General features: G+C 40.5%; 1 protein-coding gene across 1 annotated transcript in view; it reads right to left on the reverse strand.

The window, feature by feature from the left end:
• LOC129829951 (guanine nucleotide-binding protein G(I)/G(S)/G(T) subunit beta-1) overlaps positions 1–5,722 on the reverse strand; it is a 63,200-nt gene extending 57,478 nt beyond the window's left edge. Inside the window, exon 1 of the mRNA XM_055892007.1 lies at positions 5,340–5,722. The gene's annotated coding sequence lies outside the window, so the exon portion shown is untranslated. The remainder of the gene's footprint in view (positions 1–5,339) is intronic.
• Between the last annotated feature and the right edge of the window lie 278 nt (positions 5,723–6,000).

Genomic DNA, 6,000 nt, shown 5'->3' on the forward strand with positions numbered 1-6,000 from the left:
AAGCACAGTGTCCACAAATCCTTACAATGCCCCTCATCCACAGTACTTGCTTTGCTCCAAGTCAAATTAACTTATTTAAGTCTAGAAAAGACATGTAGGACTAGCCTATAATCAAAATGTGACAATAGTAAAGGAGCAGACCCAGTACACTGATATTTAAAGTTCACAGATACAGCAAGCCTTCACTTTTCATTTGGATAGCATTTTTATCAAAACATAAGACACATATAAAAGGTCACTGAACAACAAAGTTGGCAAATATGTACAAAAATCTATGAATTATTTTATCTTAAATCATTACCGAGACACATATCCTCAAATGGAGTGGTGAGGAAGAGGACTCTACCGTGTCCAGAAACTAACTCGCCATTCATTTTCTGTATTCAGGGATTTGCTGGTGACACTGTCTGTGATTTATTTAGAATTCAAGGCACACTTAACCAGCATGGCTACCACAGCATTCTGCAGCAATAAGCCATCCCCTATGGTTTGTGCTTAGTGGGTCTATAATTTGTTTTTCAAAAGGACAATGGCCCAACACACCTCCAGGCTGTGTAAGGGCTATTTGACCAGGAAGAGTTTTGAAGAGTGCTGAGTGCTGCATCAGATGACCTGGCCTCCCCAATCATCCAACCTCAACCCAATTGGAAAGGTTTGGGATGCGTTGGACTGAAGTGAAGGAAAAGAAGCCAATAAGTGCTCAGCATATGTGGGAACTCCTACAAGACTGTTGGAAAAGCATTCCAGGTGAAGCTGGTTGAGAGAATGCCAAGAGCGTGTAAAGCCGTCATCAAGGCAAAGGGTGGCTACTTTGAAGAACCTCAAATCTAACACATATTTTGATTTGTTTAACACTTTTTTGGTTACTACACGATTCCATATGTGTAAATTCATAGGTGATGCCTTCACTACTTTTCTACAATGTAGAAAATAGTCAAAGTAAAGAAAAACCCTTGAATGAGTAGGTGAGTATAAACTTGACTGGTACACACACAAACTCAGCAAAAAAAGAAACATCCATTTTTCAGAACCCTGTCTTTCAAAGATCATTTGTAAAAATCCAAATAACTTCACAGATGTTCATTGTAAAGTGTTTAAACACTGTTTCCCTGCTTGTTCAATGAACCATAAACAATTAATTAACATGCACCTGTGGAACGGTCATTAAGACACCAACAGCTTACAGACGGTAGGCAATTAAGGTCACACTTATGAAAACTTAGGACACTAAAGAGGCCTTTCTACTGACTCTAAAAAACACCAAAAGAAAGATGCCCAGGGTCTCCGCTCATCTGCGTGAACATGCCTTAAGCATGCTACAAGAAGGTATGAGGATTGCAGATGTGGCCTGGGCAATTAACTGCACTGTCCGTACTGTGAGACACCTAAGAAAGCGCTACAGGGAGACAGGACGGATAGCTGATCATCCTCACAGTGGCAGACCACATGTAACAACCCCTGCACAGGATTGGTACATCCGAACATCACACCTGTGGTGTGTGGATGGCAACAACAACTGTCCGAGTTACACCAGGAATGCACAATCCCTCCATCAGTGCTCAGACTGTCCGCAATAGGCTGAGAGACGCTTGACTGAGGGCCTGTTGTAAGGCAGGTCCTCACCAGACATCGTCGGTAACAACGTCACCTATGGGCACAAACCCACCGTCGCTGGACCAGACAGGACTGGCAAAAAGTGCTTTTCACTGATGAGTCTCGGTTTTGTCTCAAGAGTGGTGATGGTCGGACTCGCGTTTATCGTCTAAGGAATGAGCGTTACACCATTACACTGAGGCCTGTACTCTGGAGCGGGATCGATTTGGTGGAGGGTCCGTCATGGTCTGGGGCGGTGTGTCACAGCATCATCGGACTGCGCTTGTTGTCATTGCAGGCAATCTCAACGCTGTGTGTTACAGGGAAGACATTCTCCTCTCTCACGTGGTACCCTTCCTGCAGGCTCATCCTGACATGACCCAACAGCATGACAATGCCACCAGCCATACTGCTCATTCTGTGCGTGATTTCCTGCAAGAGAGGAATGTCAGTGTTCTGCCATGGCCAGCGAAGAGCCCAGTTCTCAATCCCATTGAGCAAGTCTGGGACCTGTTGGATTGGAGGGTGAGGGATAGGGCCATTCCCCCCAGAAATGTGCGGGAACTTGCAGGTGCCTTGGTGGAAGAGTGGGGTAACATCTCACAGCAAGAACTGGCAAATCTGGTGCAGTCCATGAGGATGAGATGCACTGCAATACTTAATGCAGCTGGTGGCCACACCAAATACAGACTGTTATTTTGATTTTGACCCCCACTTTGTTCAAATGGACAATGACCCCAAGCATACTTCCAGAGTTGTGGCAAAATGGCTTAAGGACAACAAAGTCAAGGTATTGGAGTGGCCATCACAAAGCCCTGACCTCAATCCTGAAGAAAATGTCTGGGCAGAACTGAAAAAGCGGGGGTGAGCAAGGAGGCCTACAAACCTGACTCAGTTACACCAGCTCTGTCAGGGGGAATGGGCCAAAATTCACCCATTATTTTTGGAAGCTTGTGGAAGGCTACCTGAAACGTTTGACCCAAGTTAAACAATTTAAAGGTAATGCTACCAAATACTAATTGAGTGTATGTAAACTTCTGACCCACTGGGAATGTGATGAAATAAATAAAAGCGGAAATAAATAATTCTCTACTATTATTCTGACATTTCACATTCTTAAAATAAAGTGGTGTTTCTAACTGACCTAAGACAGGGAAATTTTTACTAGGAATAAAGGAATAGTGAAAAACAGAGTTTAAATATATTTGGCTAAGGTGTATGTAAACTTCAGACTTCAACTGTATGTATACACACACGTATATACATATACACACATATATGCGTATATACATATACACACATATATACATATATATATGTATATATATATATATATATATATATATGCGTATATATATATATATATATATGCGTATATATGCGTATATATATATATATATATATGCGTATATATATATATATATATATATGTATATGCGTATATATATATATATATATATATGTATATGCGTATATATATATATATATATATATGTATATGCGTATATATATATATATATATATATATATATATATATATATATATATATATATATATACACACACACACACACACACACTACCTTAATACCGTACATCAAAATGAAACACAGTGGTATTGGAAGAATACTGACTCAAATGCATAGTGTTAAAACAAATAAATCTCATTCAAATGAAGAACAGTTAAGTCGATAGTGCTATTACATATTTGTACACGTAGACTGAATATTTCTGAATGTAGAAGCTCACTGGCTAATATTGAAGTTGTCCCACACCCCACACTATCAACACCGGTTTCACTTTAATATCATTTTAATCATTTATTCATACACTATAAAGTCGTATATTTACTAACAACTCTGTATATTAAGAAACATTCCCAATATCTATTATGGTAAACCTGAATACATCCGATGCTGGGCTGCTGTCTTTCAGTCTGGGTAAAAAAAGCGGTGTGGAAAAAGGCTTTGAACGCCATCTTGTTCGTTGCAGCTGCCTGAGCCCTGAATACAGGAACCCATTCATTCAGGGAGGGGGGTGGCGGACTAGCAAAATGAATTCATCTTTGTGAAGCAAGAATTACAAATAGCCCTTTTGATAGACGGAAAATGTTTAACGCTAGCAAATAACTACAGGGGAAAACCAAAACTACAGCCGTCCTATATTGTTTTTCAAAATGTAAAAAAAATCGGTGATTTTTCTTTTACCCAGAGTTCGATACTGGCAACATTGTTACTACTCGTTCTCAACATTGTGCGACAATGTCTGGTTCAATGGAACTGAAAGTCCCGCGCGTTAAAATGTTTGCATAAGATGTCTCCTCCCTACAGTTTTATTTATATAGTTAGAAACTAACAAGATTAGGTGCTTCCTCATTTTAAGTGAACGTTACTCATTTCCTCTAGTTTACTCCATTAAATATTCACACTGGAGCGGCATTACTATTTAGGTGTAACCACTTGTACACTAGCTAATAGACATATGGCAAGGGTGAACAGATTGTCGAAATCCAATTAACGTTAGTTTACTACATCTCTAGATCATTAAACGTTGAGGCTCAAATTAAGACAAATTAAATGCACCATACACGAATAAAGTAGCAAGCTGGCTAACCAGACTACTGCCTCCCAGCAACACTTTCTACATAACTAACGTTAGCTAGCTAGACGACAGTGTTAGGCTGGACACAAAACGAATGTCCCAGCAGCAACTAGCTAACGTTACATCTTGGTTGGCTCCTCTTGGCAGGCAAACACCCACTGTCTTGCTAACCAGCAAACGTAGGCTGTAACGTTATGGCTTTCTATAGTTTCTATGTCAGGTATGGACTATGAAAAAGTGGGGATCGTAGAAGCTAGCTGTCGGCCCCAGCGTTGGTGTACCAGACATTTGTAGTCTCACTGACTTGTATTAAATTAAAACAAATCCTCTACGGGATAACCGTATCAATTAATCCTTGTAAAAATACAAAGTCAGATATATCAGAACGTTATGCATCAGCATCTCTGCCACTTGGTACAGTAGTATTTAACTAGCCTTTAAGAACTAGCATTGCTAATTTACTAGTTAGCTACTGTAAATAGCTATCTATCTATGGAATGTCGGTCAACCAACATATTCATCTTTTCAAAATCAAATTTACAGTAGACTGAATCCACTCACACCATTTCATTAGTTGGCTACAGTACGTTTGCTATTTAGCTAACGTTAGTTAGATGAGTGACAGGCAGTGCAACTCAGAAATGCAGATGTTGACAGTAGCTACCTATCGTTAACTAGCTATCAATCGATCTTAGCAACTAGTACTAGCTATCACTAATTTTGAAGTTTAAATGTAGCTGCTAGTATAGTAGCTAACGTTTGTTAGCTTGCTAGCCCACTCAATATACAGTATTGCAAAACATCTAAAGTTAAACCCCAGCCACGGTAAATAACTACCCCGCACTATAAACATTTGCATAAAGTTACTGTTTTATACTGTGAGTAGCTACGATCACAACTCAAAGTAGTTCAACATCGAATCATTTAAAGTGAGTGTATTGTCGATCAACTATTTAGTTAGGTACCTACCCCCACCCCCGTCGCAGTAAAGTCAGATTCAACCAGCGAGTCACTCAACCCAATTTAGCTAACCCCTTTCGCCTGGCTTCCTAGCTAGTTAGCCACAGTAAACCAATGTTAGCAGGCTAACTTACATTAAAAAATATATATAAGTTGTCAATCCTCCGTCCCAAATCATAACTTACCCGTTTTCAGTCGAGGGTATCCGTTGTTTATATCGCATTGACTGGAAACAGCGAAGATCGACTCCTCTCCGCCTACTAGCACACAGACTAGAGCTAGCAAGCTATCGAGGAGCGGCACTCCCCGAACCCAGCTTTCGATCCGCCAAGGGGAGACACACCAGCACAATGATGAGGCAATGTTAACCCTACCAACTCCTTTGTGGAACAGCAATGAGTTTGAGTCTAGGGACGGTCTTCTAACTCACAACAACCTCTTTCCAATCTTCTGTCCTTGTCTTTCCCACCGTTCCCCTATTCACTACTTATTCACACAAGTAATATCTCAAACTCTTCCTACTGCCCTCAAACAGCAGCGATGGGCGCGGTAACCCTGCTCTCAGCTCTAGGAAACCCCACGTTACGGGAGCGTCATAACGCACGGCAAAGGTTCGTCGTCGCTTAAAAAATCTGGGCCTTGGTCATTTTGCTGGTAACTAGCGTAATAGAAAACCGAAATATTGGCTTTTCATGTGATTTTAGTTTGTACTCCCATAAATGGGTGTTAACATTAAAGGGATAGTTCACCCATATTACAAATTGACATATTGGTTTCCTTACCCTGTAAGCAGTCTGTGGACAATGTATGACAACAATCCATGCTTGGGTTTCCCTGGCACTGTGA

Source organism: Salvelinus fontinalis, chromosome 31, assembly GCF_029448725.1.
Source record: "Salvelinus fontinalis isolate EN_2023a chromosome 31, ASM2944872v1, whole genome shotgun sequence".
Classification (NCBI taxonomy): Eukaryota; Metazoa; Chordata; class Actinopteri; order Salmoniformes; family Salmonidae; genus Salvelinus; species Salvelinus fontinalis.